Raw genomic sequence first — 21,926 nt, 5'->3', positions numbered from 1 at the left:
AATGAGTTGGGTAGTATTCCGTCATTTTCTTTGCTTCGAAATACCTTCAGTAGTAGTGGTGTTAACTCTTCTCTGAAAGTTTGGTAGAACTCTGCAGTGAAGCCGTCCGGGCCAGGGCTTTTTTTTGGGGGGGAGTTTTTTGATTACCGTTTCAATCTCTTTTTTTGTTATGGGTCTATTTAGTTGTTCTACTTGTGAATGTGTTAGTTTAGGTAGGTAGTGTTTTTCCAGGAATTCATCCATTTCTTCTAGGTTTGCAAATTTGTTAGAGTACAATTTTTCGTAATAATCTGATATGATTCTTTTAATTTCAGTTGGTTCTGTTGTGATGTGGTCCTTCTCGTTTCTTATTGGGGTTATTTGTTTCCTTTCGTGTATTTCTTTAGTCAGTCTAGCCAATGGTTTATCAATTTTGTTAATTTTTTCAAAGAACCAGCTTTTGGCTTTGTTAATTCTTTCAATTGTTTTCCTGTTCTCTAATTCATTTAGTTCAGCTCTAATTTTTATTATTTGTTTTCTTCTGGTGCCTGATGGATTCTTTTGTTGCTCACTTTCTATTTGTTCAAGTTGTAGGGACAGTTCTCTGATTTTGGCTCTTTCTTCTTTTTGTATGTGTGCATTTATCGATATAAATTGGCCTCTGAGCACTGCTTTTGCTGTGTCCCAGAGGTCTTGATAGGAAGTATTTTCATTCTCGTTGCGTTCTATGAATTTCCTTATTCCCTCCTTGATGTCTTCTATAACCCAGTCTTTTTTCAGGAGGGTATTGTTCAGTTTCCAAGTATTTGATTTCTTTTCCCTAGTTTTTCTGTTATTGATTTCTAGTTTTATTGCCTTGTGATCTGAGAAGATGCTTTGTAATATTTCGATGTTTTGGACTCTGCAAAGGTTTGTTTTATGACCTAATATGTGGTCTATTCTAGAGAATGTTCCATGTGCGCTAGAAAAAAAAGTATACTTTGCAGCAGTTGGGTGGAGAGTTCTGTATAAGTCAATGAGGTCAAGTTGGTTGATTGTTGTAAGTAGGTCTTCCGTGTCTCTATTGAGCTTCTTACTGGATGTCCTGTCCTTCTCCGAAAGTGGTGTATTGAAGTCTCCTACTATAATTGTGGAGGTGTCTATCTCACTTTTCAGTTCTGTTAAAATTTGATTTATGTATCTTGCAGCCCTGTCATTGGGTGCATAAATATTTAATATGGTTATGTCTTCCTGATCAATTGTCCCTTTTATCATTATGTAGTGTCCTTCTTTATCCTTTGTGGTGGATTTAAGTCTAAAGTCTATTTTCTCAGAAATTAATATTGCTACTCCTCTTCTTTTTTGCTTATTGTTTGCTTGATATATCTTTTTCCATCCTTCGAGTTTTAGTTTGTTTGTGTCTCTAAGTGTAAGGTGTGTCTCTTGTAGGCAGCGTATAGATGGATTGTGTTTCTTTATCCAATCCGTGACTCTCTGTCTCTTTATTGGTGCATTTAGTCCATTTACATTCAGTGTAATTATAGATAAATAAGTGTTTAGTGTTGTCATCTTGATGCCTTTTTATGTGTGTTGTTGACAATTTCATTTTTCCACTTACTTTTTTGTGCTGAGACTTTTTCTTAGTAAATTGTGAGATCCTCATTTTCGTAGTGTTTGACTTTATGTTTGTTGAGTCATTACGTTTTTCTTGGCTTTTATCTTGAGTTATGGAGTTTTTATACCTCTTTGTGGTTACCTTAATATTTACCCCTATTTTTCTAAGTAAAAACCTAACTTGTATTGTCCTATATTGCCTTGTATCACTCTCCATATGGCAGTTCTATGCCACCTGTATTTAGTCCCTCTTTTTGATTATTGTGATCTTTTACATATTGACTTCCATGATTCCCTGTTATGAGTATTTTTTTTTAATTAATCTTAATTTGTTTTTGTGATTTCCCTATTTGAGTTGATGTCAGGATGTTCTGTTTTGTGACCTTTAGTTGTGCTGGTATCTGATATTATTGGTTTTCTGACCAAACAATATCCTTTAGCATTTCTTGTAGCTTTGGTTTGGTTTTTGCAAATTCTCTAAACTTGTTTATCTGTAAATATCTTAATTTCGCCTTCATATTTCAGAGAGAGTTTTGCTGGATATATGATCCTTGGCTGGCAGTTCTTCTCCTTCAGTGCTCTGTATATGTCATCCCATTCCCTTCTTGCCTGCATGGTTTCTGCTGAGTAGTCTGAACTTATTCTTATTGAGTCTCTCTTGAAGGAAACCTTTCTTTTCTCCCTGGCTGCTTTTAAAATTTTCTCTTTATCTTTGGTTTTGGCGAGTTTGATGATAATATGTCTTGGTGTTTTTCTTTTTGGATCAATCTTAAATGGGGTTCAATGAGCATCTTGGATAGATATCCTTTCGTCTTTCATGATGTCAGGGAAGTTTTCTGTCAGGAGATCTTCAACTATTTTCTCTGTGTTTTCTGTCCTCCCTCCCTGTTCTGGGACTCCAATCACACGCAAGTTATCCTTCTTGATAGAGTCCCACATGATTCTTAGGGTTTCTTCATTTTTTTAAATTCTTTTATCTGTTTTTTTTTCAGCTATGTTGGTGTTAATTCCCTGGTCCTCCAGATGTTCCAGTCTGCATTCTAATTGCTCGAGTCTGCTCCTCTGACTTCCTATTGCATTATCTAATTCTGTAATTTTATTGTTCATCTTTTGGATTTCGACATGCTGTCTCTCTATGGATTCTTGCAACTTATTAATTTTTCCACTACGTTCTTGAATAATCTTTTTGAGTTCTTCAACAGTTTTATCAGTGTGTTCCTTGGCTTTTTCTGCAGTTTGCCTTATTTCGTTTCTGATGTCTTGAAGCATTCTGTAAATTAGTTTTTTATATTCTGTATCTGATAATTCCAGGATTGTATCTTCATTTGGGAAAGATTTTGATTCTTTTGTTTGGGGGGTTGTAGAAGCTGTCATGGTCTGCTTCTTTATGTGGTTTGATATGGACTGGTGTCTCCGAGCCATCACTGGGAAACTAGTTTTTCCAGAAAATCCGCTGACTGGGACGCTGGCTCCAGGCTCTGAAAACAATCTCTGCTTCCCCGTATTTGTTCGTTTTCCGTCTCTAAATCTGTGTTTGTTGTTCAGGGTTCGTAGATTGTTATGTACGTGATCGATTCACTTGTTTTTCCGAGTCTTTGTTGCAAGAGGGATCCGAGGTAGCGTCTACCTAGTCCGCCATCTTGGCCCCGCCTCTTACTTTAGTTTTTAATTTAACTTGTGTCCTATGCAATGCAAATAAGGATTGCCTTTCAAAAAATGAACTCAGCTGCAGGAAATGATTTTTATTCCCTGAAGCTAGTTCCTGAGATTTGATATGTTTAACGCAGCTGGTTTTTGCTGAGTGACTCTCACCTCCACAGTAGCGTTTGTCTCCTGGGCAGGCAGGACAAGAACCTGGTCCCTGACTCAATGCAGGTAAAGCCCCCCCTGTAGCCCCTGCAGTGACAGAGCATCAGGTCCCAGCTCTCCAGTGGGGATTCGGTGCTAAAGGTTAGGGAGTTTCTGAGTAGTTTCCATTGGACCAGAGAGATTTCAGTTGAGAAAGATAAAACATATATTGAAAAATACAAAGGGAAGGGGAAGAGACTTGGGGCTGTCCTAGGTCCATGGAGTCTGAGGCTGGGAAAATATACTTTTGTGCCAAAGAAACTCAAGTCCCATTTTGTAAGACAAACCATTCCTCTCTCTTGAACTCGTGGCCTTGGGCACATCACCCAGCCCCCACCTCACCCAGATTTCTGAGGCCTCACGCACAGACACCTGGGTGTTTCGCCTGGTCCTCCCTCAGAGCTCCAAGACTGAGCATCCTGGTCATCCTCACAGGTGACCCACACAGGACAAGAGGAGGGGGGCACCCAGCATGGCTTTGCACCAAAATGAGGCCTGTCTCTCCCTTCTGCTATCCACAGGACCAGGGGACATAGGGGATCTCAAGGCCCTTTCTGTGCATGCTGGTATGACCTTGTCCCTGCCTCAGGCCAAGCTGTCATCTCACGAGCCTGGGCAGGAGGCCTCCTGCTCCACTCATTTCTGACCCCACCTCCTCAAGCCCCTCCTCTTTCCAGCCTTCTCAGCAGATGACCTTGCCACCTTCTCAGAGAGAAAACGGAAGCCACCTCCAGTCCCCTGTCATGGAGCCATCCTTTAGAAAGGAACTGGGTGACCCCAGGCTGAGCCGACTGAGTAACCACCCGCGCTCATCTTCCCCAAGAGCGCAGATTGCCCACCCTCTCACCAGGATCCACCACCCAGGTGTTCACAGGCCGTCCCCTTCTCATCTCTGCCCCTCTTGGAGGAAAAAGAAAAAAGAGAGGGAGATGCTAAAAAATAGAAAAAGTGGCAAAATGGCCATGCTTTTATTATTATCATTAGCAACTTTATTAAAATATAATTCACATATCAGAAAATTCATTGATATAAATGTGCAATTCAGTGGTTTTTAGTATATTCACAGGGTTGTGCAACCATCACTATCTAATTTAAGACACTTTTCTTCCCCCCAGAAAGAGAGCCGCACTCATTAGCAGTCACTCCCCATTTCCCCCCACCCTGCAACTCAAGACAACCAACTGCTGTGTGTCTTTGTAGATTTGCCTATGCTGGCTTCTTTAACGTGGCATAATGTTTTCAAGTTTCATCCACGTTGTAGCTGGTTATCAGAACTTCATTCCTTGTTGTAAGAGCCTGGCTGCTAACCAAAAAGTCAGCAGTTCAAATCCAGCACTCCTTGGAAACCCAATGAGACAGTTTTATTCTGTCCCATGGGGTAACGAGGATGGATGGCAATGGGTTTGACATGTTTGTTTGTTTGTTTGTTTTTGGTTTTAAAATTCCATTGTATGGATGTACCACATAGTGTTTGTCTACTCATCAGTGCTATTATGAACATTTGTGTAGAAGTTTTTGTGTGGACATATGTTTTCAGTTCTCTTGGGTGTGTACTTAGGAGTGGAATTGCTGGGTCAAATGTTAATTCTATGTTTAACTTTCTAAAGAACTCCCAGACTGTTTTCCAAAGTGACTGCACCAACAGCCTATGAGAGTTCCAGTTTCTCTGCATCCTCCACAACACTTATTATTGCTTTTTTTTTTAAATCATAGCCATCCTAGTGGGTGTGAAGTGGTATCTCCTGGTGGTTTTAATCTCCATCCCCCACAAGCATCTTTTCCTGCACCTCCGTGGTGTTTTGTTCATTCACACACTCAGCCAACCAGCCTCCATGTTGTCCTGGGCTGGGCTCTGGGGGATCCTGGAATGGCCTGGAGAGATTCACTGGAGTTTTCAGTCCCGAGGGGGCACAGCAGAGCACTGGGAGGTCACCCACCAGCGATCAGCCACAACCAGCAGGAATCTGAAGGGCCGTCCAGAAAGAGAGATGGTGGAGTGGGAAGCTCTGCAAGATCTCCAAGGAGATCAGAATCCGAGGAGTGCTGGAGGTGTGTTGGGAACTGGTTACAAAATATGACTATTAATTTTAAAGGTGACACCCATACCAATGGCAGAGATTCCAAAGAGGTCAGGCTCCAGAATTGCACCGTGCTTACAGTGCCGAGAAGAGAAGCGCGCCTGGGCATGTGTGCATTGCTGGGGCCAGTAGACAACAGCGATTGACGCTTCGATCTCTTCATTGCATGAAGCCAATCCCAACTAACCGTTGTTGGTGTAGGACGCGGGCACCATCTCTGAAGTAACTGATGTAACGAAAAAGAAAGCAAACCAGCTGAAATTCCACAGGATAATTAAGGAACCCATAACCCTTGCCGTCAAGCCAATTCCGACTCACAGTGACCCTACAAAGCAAAGAGAACTGCCCCCATAGGGTTTCCAAGGAGCTGCTGGTGGATTCGAATTGCTGACCTTTTGGTTAGCAGCTGAGCGCTTAACCACTGCGCCACCCCGGGCTACAAGGAATCTTTGAAGAGCTGCAAACCAGAAGGGCTGCGGTTTTCCGAGGGCGGCCTCAGTCCACGCGCAGGAGCCCAGCGGGTCTCGAGGCCAAGTCCGCGGAGGCCGAGGAGGCCGATGCATCACATGTCACCCTCCGCCCTACCGGTCGCTGCAAGTACACATTCCCCCCGCCCTCCATGCCGCAGGCACGCCCGCCCGCCGTGCCATGCTTACGCTGTCCTCCCCGCCCCTGCAGATACACCTGTTCCCCGCACACACACCGTTTGCCACAGGTACACCTGCCCCCACCCCGTGCCTCAGGTACCCCCCCTCAGGCGCCCATCACTCTGTCACCCTCCTGGGTGATCCGGGACCCGGGCCAGGGGTCTCACAGTGCCTTGGGGAGTCTCGTGAGCTTGGATGGCTTTGGCCCTGCCCAGCAATTCATTTTTAAAATTTTAATTGCTGGGCACATTTGCCGTGAGTGCATGGAGTCCTCATGAATATTCCATTCTGGAGACAACTGCCTCTACTAAGTCCCCGCTGCCTGCCTCACTGGGACCTGTGGTGATTCGGAGACGCAGTGGACAAGTGGGCGCAGGACCCCGCGGTGGGGCCGCTCCGGGACACCGTGAGTGGGGACACTTCACCCTATGCCAGTCCTCGCACCCTTCCCCCATGGTGCCTCAGCTTACCCGAACCGATCCTGGGGGCGAGGGGCTGGGGGCTCCTGCTGGCCTGAGGGTCACCTGGCGCGGGTGCACTCATGTCCCCTTCCTCAGTTTCTGGGACAGACTCCGGCCCCACCGAGGCGTCCCTCAGCGGGTTGCGGGATGGACGGGGTCCCACCGTCGGAGGGGACAGAAAGGGGCTTCAGTCCTAAGAGGCAACAGATGTGGGGTCCCACCCCCCGAAGGGGACAGGGGTCCTACCCTCTCCTGAGCCCGCTCCCCCCGTCACCAGCCTCACCCAGGGCTGACACTGAGAACGGTGGGGGGTCCCCGAGGCGTTCTGCCCTGGGGAGACCGGACCATGTTAGAATACAAAGGAAACAACACGAAGAGAACAGTCTGTGCATTTCGGGTCACTCAGCAAGCTCCTCGAGGCTGCATCCCACACTTGACCTATTCTCTGAAACCCTCTGTGAGTGGCCTGGTGTGAGCCTCCCTTCTGCACCCACATGTTCTAGTTTCTTGGCAGACAAAGCCAGCTTCTGCCCCACCCCCACCCCCACCTCCAGCCAAAGTAAGGTCCTGCCCAAGGCCACAGCTAATTACTCAAATCTCAAATCAAAGCAAACCCATTGCCTTCCAGTCAATTTCGACTCATAGCCACTCTATTGGACAGAGTAGAACTGCCCCCATAGGGTTTCCAAGGGGATAAATTTTTACAAAAACAAATTGCCACATCTTTGTCCCATGGAGCCACTAGTGGGTTCCAACCACCCACCTTTCAGTTAGCAGCCTAGCACCTATGCCACCAGGGCTCCTCCCAGGAGTTCCCTTGAGCTTGAAAGGCTGATTAATCTGTAGGTTTAAAGCATTTGTTAGATGTCTTATGCATTTTTGCTGACATCCCCCTGACAAAGGTAAGAACCCCACGAAAGAGAAGCCTCTAGAGAGCCAGTGCCACGCAACTTCATTTATAAAGACAAATTCTAGACATGCACAGGAGAACATGGCCCAGGAGACTCCTGTGACCTGAAACCACCCTGTTCCAGGCCCCAGGCTAGCACTTCTAAGCCACGTGTTCTCATCCCTAACATGGGAACGGTACAAGATTGTGAGGATTGAATGATATACATGGTATGGAATTTCAATAAGGAGCCTTGGAGGCACAGTGGTTAAAGTGACTGCTAACTGAAAGGCTGGCTGTACCTCAGGAGAAAGACGTGGCAGTCTGCTTCTCCAAAGATTTACAGCCTTGAAAAACCCTATGGGTTTTTTTTTGAAGAGATTTCAATGTGTAAACAACAAAACAGTATGTAAATACGAAATGTCAGTAGCAATAGTGCGGAAACCTGTCCACCAAGGGTGACCCTGCTGGTATTTGAAATACCGGTGGCAAGCTTGCAGTATCACAGCAACACACAAGCCACCACAGTACCACAAACTGACACAGGTTTCAGCGGCGCTTCTAGGCTAAGACAGACTAGAAAGAAGGATCTGGTGGTCTACTTTTGAAAAAAAACTGGCCAGTGAAACCCTTATGAATAGCAGCAGAACATTGTCTGATATAGTGCTGGAAGATGAGCCCTCCAGGTCCGAAAGCACTCAGAATATGCCTGGGGAAGAGCTGCCTCCTCAAAGTAGATGTTGATAGAATCAAGCTTTTGTGACCTTCATCTGCTGATGTAGCACAACTCAATATGAGAAGAAACAACTGCAAACATTCATTAATAATCAAAAAGTGGAATGTACGAAGTATGAACTAGGAAAATTGGACATTCTCAAAAATGAAATGGTACTCATAAACATTGATATCCTAAGCATTAGTAAGCTGAAATGGACTGGTATGGGCCATTTTGAATCAGACACTTCCTAGGATATGGCCGTGGGTGATTCTTTGTGTTCTAAGAATTCTTTGAGAAACCCAATGTTACTAAGACTTTTTCCTATGTTACCTCCCAGATGTTTCATAGTTTTAGCTTTTACATTTAATGTATGATCATTTTTAGTTTGGTGTATGGTGTGAGGTAAGGGTCAGGCTTGCTTATTTGTTTATTCATACACAGCTATTTCATTGTCCCAGTACTGTGTGATTCTCCTTTGCCCTTTGAATCAAAAGGCCATGGCATCTTTGTCAAAATTCAATTGAACTTATATGTCCATTCCATAACTTTTAAATGCTTTTACACTAACAGTAAATTTTATATTTGGTTGCCTTGTGGTTCATTTTTTCAGGCAAAAAATCTATTTCAAGAGCTTCAAGAACACTTTCAAGCTCTGACTGCAACATTAAGCTTCAGAAATATCCTTTTTTAATAACAAATACTACAATGCTTTTAGACTGTTAAATTATCATGGAATGTATTTTTGTTATCTGCTATTAGTGGGCAATTGTTTACTTAGGACTTTCCAGTATTCACCCCTGCATTTTTATGTGGCATCCTGACGTAGTAATCACCATTCACCTTAAGCAGATGACTTTACTTCCTTTTTGGCAGACAATGCAGGACATTTGTATGGCAAGTGTAAAGTGCAAGGAATACAACATGCAATACCACCAAATGGCACTTTCCCAAAAGCCCTAAATCTGGTCGATCTGCCCTGTAACATTCTGCTTGTTATTCTCTAACAACAACCAGAAATCTGCAAACATAATAGTGAAGGTCTCCACCACAGAATACTAGCTATGGTTCTCCCCCACCTTTGTTTTAACTTCAGTTGCTCACTGTTTTGTCTTAGAAACGTGAAATCAAACAGAATCAGGCTAGGATGTTTGTTTCCAGTTTGAGCAAATCCAGATATGAGCAACCTAAACATTCAATCTGAGTTCACTTTACACAACTAAATGCATTCCTTAAAAACTCCGTGTGACGCAACACTTAGGGGACGCTGAGCTTCTAAGGGTAATGGGAAAGATTTGGGAACAGCTCATTGTGGTGGTTGAACCTGAGGAATGTATTTAATGTCACTGACAGTACATGTAAAGATTGTTGAAATGACAAATGCTTTCTCACCTATATATTTGCCACAAAACAAAACAAGCAAATCCACGGCACTAAAAATGTACATCAATTGTGAGGTGCATCCTGTGTTCAAAACATGCAAATGCAGAGAAAAATGTGCATCTGAGAGGCAAGAAACAATGGTGTTATACAACAAAGAGGGCATTGATAAGAATGGGGGGGGGAACTCTTCTAATTATTAAAAAAAAAAAATCTATGTTTAAAGTATTTGCATATGGACCATTTATTTGTAACTTTTGATGTTGCAGCTGGGTTCCCATAGGAGGAAAAGATTTTGAAATGTCAAAATTTAAACCATAGCAAAACTAGTGTAAAAAAGAATTAATTTTCATTATAGTTACAAGCTCATTAGAATTTGACTAAAATATACCAATGTCATGTCCCTGACATCATGTCCAGTGTTACAGCACCAAAGTGAGCCACCTTCTCACACTGACCTCTCAGGTTTAAAACTTAAATATGCACATTAAAAAAAAAAGTAATAATAACTTCATTGGTGGTAACTAATTTGCATTGACATCATGATTTTTGGTTTTCTCATTTTAAAAACTGCCATCTGTTTATATCATCTCCTCTGCCCTGGAGATTTTTTTTGTCAGACCAGTAGGAGCAGGGCCAAGCTGAAGCAGTGTCCCTGGAAGTACTGGAAGAAATGGGAAACCACACTGATGACTTATTATAGAAGATTGTAAATGACTTAATGGTGCAACCTAGAACTGAGAGTCGTATTGAAGAACAAATGGTAAGATCGTTATGAATCTGAATCTGTTTCTCTTTTGCATGTCTTTTGATCACTTTCATCTTGAAAAATACAATCCCATATTTGTTTGTTATGGAAATTACTGCTTTGGAACTACATGCAAAATTTTCGGGAATAATAAAAGATATTTACAAATGCTATTTTCTAAACAGACTAACTAAAACAAAATTTGTCATAATTCCTTAAAAATCACACATCTTAATGAAAAAAACACTCTTATTTAGAAATCAGGTTTTATTAAAACACTTTTCACCCCCACCCCCAAGTTAGTCTTCAAACGAAATGCAGTCACAGTGAATTGGAGCTTATTTAAAAGCTTCCCTTGTGCTATAGTGGTTAAGAGCTCAGCCGCTGACCAAAAAAAGGTTCAAATCCACCAAGCTGCTCCTTGGAAACTGTTCAGGGCAGTTCTACTCTATCGTTTAGGGTCACTGTGAGTCAGAATCAACTAGATGGCAATGGGTTTGGTTTTTTGGTTTAATGCCTTTTAGAAACAAAGCCCTGGTGGTGCAGTGGTTAAGAGCTCAGCAGCCATGCAAGGGTGGCAGTTCGAATCCACTGGCTGCTTCTTAGAAACCCTACGGAGCAGGTCTACTCTGTCTGATGGAGTTGCTATGAGTTGGAATCGACTGGACGGCAACAAGTTTGATTTTGGTATCAATGCCTCTTTAATGAAAAGAAAGACCTAAGTCAGGTTAAATCTGCCTGAATGAGTTCGTGCTTACTGTTGTGCTAGATCAGGGATTTTTAATAAAGGGCTTATGTCTTGGATTTTAAGAATTCTGCGAACTCCCAAACAGTTGTGTGCTGGTTGGGGTTGTGAATGGCAGGAGAGTTTGTGACTCCAAAATGTTAAAAACGACTGTTCTGTATCCGGACTGATTTGGCATTTTATCGGTCTCCTCAATAAATGGCAACACCTGTAATATGTTTTCTGCATTTAATTAAAATACAGAGAGACAGCATAATGTTGGAAAAGTATGCTTTCCTGGACATGGTTAATGGTTAATCACAGAAATGGATTATTCACACAGTAGTAATACCTGTTTGAAGAGAACATACTATTTATTCACTTTGAGCTTTGAATACACATTGACTCCCATCTACTAAAATGAAAATCATTTAACTTAATATTTTTCTCTATATTAAATTTTTCCTAAGCAAAAATATTTCAATAACTACAGAAAATTAAGGTGCTTTTATTGGCAAATTTGGGCCTAAGTTTATTTACTGTCCATTAATTGGTATAGACCTCCACGCATCTGTCAGTTTGTCATACTGTGGGGGCTTGAGTGCTGCTGTGGAGCTGTAAGCTATGCCACCGGTATTCAGATACCAGCAGGGTCACCCATGGAGGACAGGTTTCAGCTCAGCTTCCAGACTAAGACAGACTAGGAAGAAGGACCTGGCAGTCTACTTCTGAAAAGAATTAGCCAGTGAAAACCTTATGAATAGCAGCAGAACATTGTCTGATATAGTGCTGGAAGATGAGCCCCCAGGTTGGAAGGCACTCAGAAGATGAGTGGGGAAGAGTTGCCTCCTCAAAGTAGAGTCGACCTTAATGATGTGGATGGAGTAAAGCTTTCGGGACCTTCATTGGCTGTTGTGGCACGACTCAAAATGAGAAGAAACAGCTGCAAACATCCATTAATAATCGGAACCTGGAATGTACGAAGTATGAATCTAGGAAAATTGGAAATCATCAAAAATGAAATGGAACGCATGAACATCGATATCCTAGGCATTAGTGAACTGAAATAGACTGGTATTGACCATTTTGAATTGGACAATCATATAGTCTACTATGCTGGGAATGACAACTTGAAGAGGAATGGTGTTGCGTTGATTGTCCAAAAGAACATTTCAAGAACTATCCTGAACTATGACGGTGTCAGTGATAGGATAATATCCATTTTTTTACAAGGAGGACCAGATAATACAGCTATTACTTAAATATACATACTAACCACTAGGGCCAAAGATGAAGAAACAGAAGATTTTTATCAGCTGCTGCAGTCTGAAATTGATCGAACATGCAATCAAGATGCATTGATAATTACAAAAACAAAAACCAAACCCAGTGCCTTTGAGTCTATTCCAACTCATAGCGACCCTGTAGGACAGAGTAGAACTGCCCCATAGAGTTTCCAAAGAGCGCCTGGTGGATTTCAACTGCTGACCCTTTGGTTAGCAGCCGTAGCACTTAACCACCACGCCACCAGGGTGGTGTTTTAATGCAAAAGTTGGAAACAAAGAAGAAGGATCAGTAGTTGGAAACTATGGCCTTGGTGATAGAAACGATACTGGAAATCAAATGATAGAATTTTGCAAGACCAACGACTTCTTCATTGCAAATGCCATCTTTCACCAACATAAATGGCAACTAAAAAAAAAAAAAAAATTTTTTTTTTTTTATATATATATGGACCTCGCCAGATGGAACGCGCAGAAATCAAATTGACTACGTCTGTGGAAAGAGATGATGGAAAAGCTCAATATCGTCAGTCAGAACGAGGCCAGGGGCCGACTGTGGAACAGGCCATCAATTGCTCATATGCAAGTTCAAGCTGAAACTGAAGAAAATCAGATCAAGTCCACAAGAGCCAAAATATGACCTTGAGTATATCCCACCTGAATTTAGAGACCATCTGAAGAATAGATTTGACGCGTTGAACACTAGTGACCGAAGACCAGATGAGTTGTGGAATGACGTCAAGGACATCATCTATGAAAAAAGCAAGAGGTCATTGAAAAGACAGGAAAGAAAGAAAAGACCAAGGTGGATGTCAGAGGAGACTCTGAAACTTGCTCTTGAGCACTGAGCAGCTAAAGCAAAAGGAAGAATAGATGAAGTGAAAGAACTGAACAGAAGATTTCAAAGGGCCGCTCGAGAAGACAAAGTAAAGTATTATAATGACATGTGCAAAGAGCTGGAAATGGAAAATCAAAAGGGAGGAACACGCTCGGTGTTTCTCAAGCTGAAAGAACTGAAGAAAAAATTCAAGCCTCGAGTTGCAATAGTGAAAGATTCTATGGGGAAAATATTCAATGATGCAGGAAGCATCAAAAGAAGATGGAAGGAATAAACAGAGTCATTATACCAAAGGAATTAGTCCATGTTCAACGATTTCAAGAGGTATCCTATGATCAGGAAGCGATGGTACTGAAGGAAGAAGTCCAAGCTGCTCTGAAGGCATTGGTGAAAAACAAAAATAATAAAAAAAAAAGGCTCCAGAAATTGATGGAGTATCAATTGAGATGTTTCAACAAACAGATGGAGCGCTGGAGGCGCTCACTCGTCTATGCCAAGAAATATAGAAGATAGCTTCCTGGCCAACTGACTGGAAGAGATCCATGTTTATGCCTATTCCCAAGAAAGGTGATGCAACCGAATGTGGAAATTATAGAACAGTATCATTAATATCACATGCAAGCAAAATTTTGCTGAAGATCATTCAAAAACGGCTGCAGCAGTATATCGACAGAAAACTGCCAGAAATTCAGGCCGGTTTCAGAAGAGGACGTGGAACCAGGGATATTATTGCTGATGTCAGATGGATCCTGGCTGAAAGCAGAGAATACCAGAAGGACGTTTACCTGTGTTTTGTTGACTATGCAAAGGCATTCGACCGTGTGGATCATAACAAATTATGGATAACATTGCGACGAATGGGAATTCCAGAACACTTAATTGTGCTCATGAGGAACCTTTACATAGATCAAGAGGCAGTTGTTTGGACAGAACAAGGGGATACTGATTGGTTTAAAGTCAGGAAAGGCGTGCCTCAGGGTTGTATTCTTTCACCATACTTATTCAATCTGTATGCTGAGCACATAATCCAAGTGAGAAGCTAGACTACATGAAGAAGAACAGGGCATCAGGATTGGAGAAAGACTCATTAACAACCTGCGTTACGCAGATGACACAACCTTGCTTGCTGAAAGTGAAGAGGACTTGAAGCACTTACTAATGAAGATCAAAGACCACAGCCTTCAGTATGGATTGCACCTCAACATAAAGAAAACAAAAATCCTCACAACTGGACCAAGGAGCAACATCATGAGAAACAGAGAAGAGACTGAAGTTGTCAAGGATTTCATTTTACTTGGATCCACAATCAACAGCCATGGAACCAGCAGTCAAGAAATCAAAAGGCGCCTTGCATTGGGTAAATCTGCTGAAAAGGACCTCTTTAAAGTGTTGAAGAGCAAAGATGTCACCTTGAAGACTAAGGTGAGCCTGACCCAAGCCGTGGTATTTTCAATCACATCATGTGCATTTGAAAGCTGGACAATGAATAAGGAAGACCGAAGAAGAATTGATGCCTTTGAATTGTGGTGTTGGCAAAGAATATTGAATATACCATGGACTGCCAGAAGAACGAATAAATCTGTCTTAGAAGAAGTACAGCCAGAATGCTCCTTAGAAGCAAGGATGGTGAGACTTCTCTCATATACTTTGAACATGTTACCAGGAGGGATCAGTCCCTGGAGAAGGACATCATCCTTGGTAAAGCAGAGGATCAGTGAAAAAGAGGAAGACCCTCAATGAGATGGATTGAAACGGTGGCTGCAACAATGGGCTCAAGCATAACAATGATTATGAGGATGGCGCAGGACCAGGCAGTGTTTCGTTCTGTTGTACATAGGGTCGTTATGAGTTGGAACTGCCTCGACGGCACCTAACAACAACAATTAGTATAGAAATAAACCTTTACCTCTTTCAATATATTCAGACCAGTGACATGAAAATGTGATCAAATGAAAACTGTTCTTTTGAGTAATAATCTACGGAATATGACTTCTGATTTTCAGTAATTTAAAAATTCATATTAGTAAAATAAAAGATTAAAAGAACAAAGGCAATGCAATCAGACAGTAGTAAGTGAGTCATTCTTCTAACTACTTAACAAAGATGGCCGTGAACAAAGGCAGAATGTTTCCAGTGGTCACCCTCCCCCATTCCTTCCACCCCTGGTGACCACTAAAACCTTTGGTCTCTATTCATTAGCCTAGTCTAGATATTTCATGTAAGTGGGATCATACAATATTTGTCCTTTTGTGAAGTCTTCTTTTACTCAGCATGTTTTCAAGGTTCATTCATGTTGTAGCAGGCATTAAGATTTCATCTCTCTTTATGGCTGAGTAATATTCTATTGCATGAATATACTGTATTTTCTGTCTTCATTATATGTTGATGGACGTTTAGGTTGTTTCCACCTTTTGACTACAGTGAATGCATTGAACACTGGTGTACAAATTTCTGTTTTCACTCTTGCTTTCAATTCTTGTGGGTGTATACCTAGGATTGGGGTTGCTGGGTCATATGGTAGTTTAATGTTTAATTTTTTGAGGAAATGCCAGACTTTTCCAGCAGCTCCACCATTTCATATTCTCCCCATAACCAGATGAGGGTTCCAGTTTCTCCACATCCTCATCAACACTTGTTATTTTCCATTTATTTGGTGACAGACAACCTAGTTGGTATGAGGTGGTATCTCATGATTTTGATAAATATCTCCCTAAAGACTAATGATGCTGAGCATCTTTTCATGTGCTTATTGGCCATATATCTTTGGAGAAATAGCAGGAGTGTACTCAGATACTTGAATTCACATAGATTTTTTTCACTACCACCTCCTAACTTTGTGAAATGGTATTATACTCAAGATTATAAAGGGGGAAATTAAGGCTAGAGAGATGGAATTGTAGATTTGCATTTGAATTTAAAGCCAGATTTAAGCCTGTTTAAAAGTCGACTTTTTGTTGTGTCAGTGTTCCCCACGCGTTAGCAATAACCAGACCCAGCAGACGCAGCAAACACTTCCCACCGCTTCCACACCTCCCAGGCCCTGTCCTAATGTATTACGTGAAGGAACACATCTGCTTATGGGCAGACACTGTTATGCCCCTTTCACAGCTGGGGTAGAGCACACAGAAGGGAAGGACCTTGTCCAAGGCCACTTAGCTGGGCAGCAGAGCCTGGATCAGAACGCAGAGGCTCCAGGCTGCGACCCCCCCTGCATTGGTGTTCAGGCAAAGTACAACCCTAACCATAAACCGAACCCAAAGTACAAGTGAGATGCTCCCTGGGGGATCCCAACCAATCATTCCCCATATGCCAGGATAAAGGGGGTTTAGCAAGAGGCACTTGACATTGTAATAAAGATACCTCGTGGCTGTATGGACTGAACCATGGGTCATGGTTTCTACAGAAAATTCAGTGGTGTTTAAGTATATTAGATATAATCTCAGAGGGAGTAAGAGATAGCTCTTTCTCAAATGTGAAAGGAAGGCTCACAGAATCAATATCTTATTACACTGTTTTAATAATCAGGAAAAGATTAAAAGATACTTTATCCTAATTGTGTGTTCTTTCTGGACTCAAGGCTACACGGACTCCCACTGACAGATCTATAAAGCCTATCAGCCTCATCGCTTCACCCCAATGGTAAAGGTAAGAATTAATTTTGGCTACCCATGAGGGATCCATTCATCAAGTTTCTTAAAAACAAGCAATTATAACTGTTCATAACCTTGTATTTTATTTACTTCAGTTAGATATTTACAGATATTTGCCAATATAGAGAAAAAACAGACAGGCAGGTAGAAAATCGAAGGCTATGCAATCCTGACTTCAAAAAGTCACTCCCGCTCCTGGAGGTGCATATACTTTTCCAGCAATTTCCCAAAGGCTTTAACTAGTTTAAGATGTTCCACCTGGAAGCGATTCCACAAGCCTCACATACACACAGAACAGTGGGAGCTGCGGACCCAGCGGCCAGAACTCAGTATCTGTACTTGGTGGAGTAGTCCTTTGGAGACACCACCAGCTCCCGGCCCTTGCGCACCCCTCGGTAGATGATCTCTATGATGTCGATCATTTGCTGTTTGTTCTCCAAGGCCCAGTTAATCTTGTTGTTGTTCCCAGTTCCCAGATCAATCATGATGTGCTTGTTCCTTCAGAGAGAAAAAAAAGAGGAATAAGTTCTCATAATAATCTTTTAAAAAGAGTGTCCGGTGAAGAAAATGCCTTCCATGTTGCACCAAGCTCTCTTCAGTCTCAGTGGCCCACAGGTAGAGCCCAGGAGCTGTACCCAGTGGCTTATCCTAAGGAACCTCGCTCATACCCAATTCAGTCAGTCTAGGTGATGAGATTTGGGACTTTTAATTGATGAGATTTAATTGACTTTCAACTGATGCTGTAATGAGGTTAGACCCTTGGGAACCTTGAAGGAGGGGATGGACTTTGCATATGGGAGCCAGAGGACCAACTCAAACCTTTGCATCTAATACATTGACTTATGGCAACCCCATGTGTTACAGAGTAGAACTGCACCATAGGGTTTCCTTGGCTGTAATCTTTTTGGGAACAGATAACCAGGTCTTTGTTCAGCTTGAGTGGATGAGTGGGTTTGAACTGCCAACCTTTAGGTGTAACCCATCACAAACCACTTGTGCCACCCAGGCTCCAGACTATGGTAGGCAAAATCCTAAAATGCTTACCCCTGATCCTTCAAATATTTCCTGCTCTAATCCCTGGGTCTCTGTAATTAAGTTACATAGTACTGCAAAAGGGGTTTTACAGACGTAATTAAGATTACTAATAACTGACTACTAATAATTGACTTTAAAATAGGGAAAATACCCTGGATTATTTGCGTGAGCCCATCCTAATCCCGCAGACACTCTAAAAGCAGTTGCGTCAGGCTAGCAGCAGAAGAAGAGTCAGAGGACTGGACAGGCTGTTGCTGGACTGAAGAAGGAGGGGCCATGTGAGAAGGAGCAGGGAGGTCACTCAGAGCAGAGAGGCCCAGCTAACAGCAGCAAGGAGACCTCATGCCCAGCCACAGGGGCTGGTTCTGCAATAATCCGACGAGCCAACATGGACTCTTCCCAGAGCCTCCAGAAGACCCCCTGGCTTTGGCCGTGAAGGACCCAGAACAGAAAGCCTACTGAGCCCACAGGACTACTGACCCACACAGCTGGGAGCTAATATATAGGTGTTGATTTGAGTTGGTACATTTGTGCTAATCTGACAAGTAAAAACAAGGCCAATTGTGCTTTCTTTCCAAATTACAGCTTCACCACAGATTTTCTGACCTGATAAAGCAGTCTTGCATTTACAAGCACAGTAATTAAACACAGGTTTTTCTCTTGCGTTTCACAAAAAGAACACAAAATAAAGTCATTGACATCATATGATATAGTTATTTTAAAACAGATCTTTTCATCACGAGATTATATTTTAAGGCATCTTAAATGTCAGTAACAGTATCTTCCATTCATCTACACCTCACCTAGGTCTTTGGGCAAAGTTATTACAAAGGACAATTTGTTACTGAGTAAATGCTAAAACTGAAATTGTTTCTTTGGTGAAATACTTTAAAATATAGTCCCATTGCATGTTGGTATTGTAACATGATTGCTTCTAAATAAAAAAAAGCTAAAGACATCTTGATTACATCCAATTCCAGACTATTTTCAAGGCAAGTAAGAACTTTAGGATAATATGACATACCTATAGAAAAACATGATGGTGCAAGGGTCATACAACATACATTTTGTTGCAGTCAGGTACTTCTGTGATATCTACAACATAAATAACTGCACATCTTTTAACCTAAAAAAAAGGAGATTAAAAATCGATGTGGCTTTCATTCTGCAACAGCACACTTAAAAAAAAAAAAACAACAGTTTGTGTCAAATAGGACAATTTTCAAACTAGTTCTCTAACCTTTTTTTTCCCAGTAGAGGTGACACGTGGGAAAATCACGCAGCAGCATAAGGACCTGCTGACCATTCGGCCTCCACACCTCACTTTTTTCCTCAGAACAGTTTAGGAGCAGCTAAGCTTTACTCAAGCAGCAAGTTACAAATATAATATTCTGATCTAATAATAATCCAGAAACCCTGATGGCTTAGTGGTTAAGTGCTACAGCTGCTAACCAAAGGGTCAGCAGTTCGAATCCGCCAGGCGCTCCTTGGAAACTCTGTGGGGTGGTTCTACTCTGTCTTGTAGGGTCACTATGAGTCGGAATTGACTCGACGGCACTGGGTTTTTTGGTTTAATAATAATCCATACATAGGTTTACAAATTTGTAATTTCACAAATACTTAATAGTATGCATTAAGCAACGGCTCTAAAATCATGCCTCTAGAGCTCAGAAAAACCCCTCAATTATTTGGGTTTGAACACTTGTAAATACTAATAGGTAGTACCCCAAAATAACATTGGATGCAATAATTTGTCTTTTTTTTCATTAACTGCAAGCTCTTCAGAGATTTAGAAAAACCAGAAATATATAAAGGGAATGATATCATCTCCAATCCCAACACACAGAGGTAACTGCTGTTAGTATTTTGAGGTCTTCCCGTTTTTTTCTGGGTCTGTCTAGAAAATCTGTTTATATGGTTTTAACAAAATGTTCAGTAGAATATAGTGATCATAGTACAATATTTTGAATCCTACTTTGAAGTATGAGCATTCTCTTATATAAATCATATTTTCCAAAAACACAATTTGATGGCTGCATAATATTTCAAACGGCTATGTAATTAATTTATTATTCTTCTGTTATTTTCTGGGTTTTCATGAATATAAGTAACCCAGATTTTTTCATGAATATCAATTATTCAGCTACAATGTAAGACTTACTCTTAAATCTGTGTACATACTTTGTTCTTTTTCCTAAGGATAACTTCCTAAAATAGAATCTCGGGAACAGAGGATAGGAACATTTTAAAGGCTTCTTATAAATACTGTCCCTGTGCTCTGTAGAATGTTTACACCAATTTAGATGCATAACATTTCCTCACACTCTATCAATAGAAATTACTGGCTTATTTGGGGAGGAAGACATGAAGCACTGGAACTTTTGAGAAGACTATGGAAACTTCTTTCAGAAAAAGACCTGAACTAAAAGAAGAACCCATTGCTGTCGAGTTGGACTCATAGTGACCCCACAGGACGGGGTAGAAATGCCCCATAGGGTTTCCAAGAAGCACCTGGATTTGAACTGCCAACCTTCTGGTGAGCAGCCATAATTCTTAATCACTACACGACCAAGTTTCCATAGGGGATCACTAGAAATTACTCACTTATTTAGGGAGGAGGGTATGAGCCACTTTATCTTTGGAGAAGACTACAGACACTTCTCCCCAAAAAAGACCTGAACTGTCATGTACAATTTCAGACCCACAAGGTAGGAATGGGTCTGGACGTGGATAGTGCTTCTTGTCTTTATTTGGTGAATGTGTTTATACAGAAGAGAGTATAGGATACAGTTTTTACCTCACTTTTAATTTTACTGCCAACTGGCAAAGCAAAGGAAACCTGGTGGCACAGTGGTAAAGAGTTATAGTTGCTAACCAAGAGGTTGGCAGTTCGAATCCACCAGGTGCTCAGTAGAAACTCCATGGGTCAGTTCTACTCTGTCCTGTAGAGTCACTATGAGTTGAAATTGACTCCACAGCAACGGGTTTGGCAAAGCAAAAGGAATCCAAGCACAATGAAATTACTAAAATGGTTATTGCACCCCACATGAAGAAAACGTACCTTTTCAGCTATGCTGTATAAAAGTTCATCCATTTTCATACAAGGAGGATCCCAGTCGTGGCCAAACCGCATGATGACAACATGGTCCTCCTCAGAAAGGATGGCCTGGTCCACCTGCCAGCCGTTGTGTAGGTGTATAAGCATGTATGACATCTCGAAAATGTGACTGATATCTGAGAGAGACAGCCGTATGCATCAGTCTTCTGATGACAGGACAAGGTCACTTTGATTCCATCAAGAAGCTGCAACCACCTTCTTGATGGAATGGGTGACACCGAATCAGGCTCTCACCTCTGGGGGTTCTGCTGCGGGGGGGCTCTGCCACTGCATTAGACCTTGCCCACCCCCATTGGGCTCCTGGAGCAAATGCACCCCTGCTGATTGGGCCCTCCAACCCCAATGCCCCGCCTCCAGCTTCCAGCCTGTCCACCCCCTCCCCCCACTGCCCTCCATCCCATCCCTCAGGGCCTCCACCTAGAACTTGCCCCAACTGGTTTCCCAGCCTCCACCCTGAACCTACACCGCCCCTCCCTCCACTCGGTTCCCTCACCCTGTGAAGTACCCCCTGTCTAGCACCCCCTCTCCTTTTCACAGCACCTAGCCAAGAGCTTGGGATATGGCAGGGGTTAAGTAGCTGTAAAGTGAAATGGACTTGCCTAGGCTACATCTGAGGGACAACCCCAGCTCTATATCCAGTACTTTCAGGCAGTCCTAGCCAATCCTTTCTCCTGCGAGGTACCATCCCCAGAAAACCTGGGGTTTAGTTATTCCCGTTCCTCCAACCCTCACCTCCCGCCCCACCCCGCATTTCTAGTACAAGAGACCTACCACCCTGTAGTCTACAGCTCCTCCCCTATAAACATTCACCTCAAAATGAGAAGAAACAAAGCTGTCCTGTTGATTCTCCAGAGCCAAAACTGTGGTGACCTTACAGAGCCTCAGGTCTCCAACTTTTATGAGCCCAGCATCTCCCACATGCTGGCCCCTCCTTTTGTTG

General features: G+C 42.2%; 1 protein-coding gene and 1 pseudogene across 9 annotated transcripts in view; one reads left to right on the top strand and one right to left on the bottom strand.

The window, feature by feature from the left end:
• The window catches only part of LOC100677638 (CTP synthase 1-like), a 45,221-nt gene extending 26,035 nt beyond the window's left edge, over window positions 1-19,186 (top strand). For 8 of the 9 annotated variants that reach the window (XR_010318997.1, XR_010319001.1, XR_010318998.1 and 5 more), the window contains one exon: window positions 8,824-10,182. The gene's annotated coding sequence lies outside the window, so the exon portion shown is untranslated. The other variant, XR_010318999.1, reaches the window with a different exon arrangement.
• LOC100659420 (thioredoxin-like protein 4A) lies at window positions 16,514-21,773 on the bottom strand (annotated as a pseudogene).
• Window positions 21,774-21,926: the final 153 nt, after the last annotated feature.

This window comes from Loxodonta africana, chromosome 22 (genome assembly GCF_030014295.1).
Source record: "Loxodonta africana isolate mLoxAfr1 chromosome 22, mLoxAfr1.hap2, whole genome shotgun sequence".
NCBI lineage: Eukaryota > Metazoa > Chordata > Mammalia > Proboscidea > Elephantidae > Loxodonta > Loxodonta africana.
This window is presented reverse-complemented; position numbering and strand designations above follow the sequence as displayed.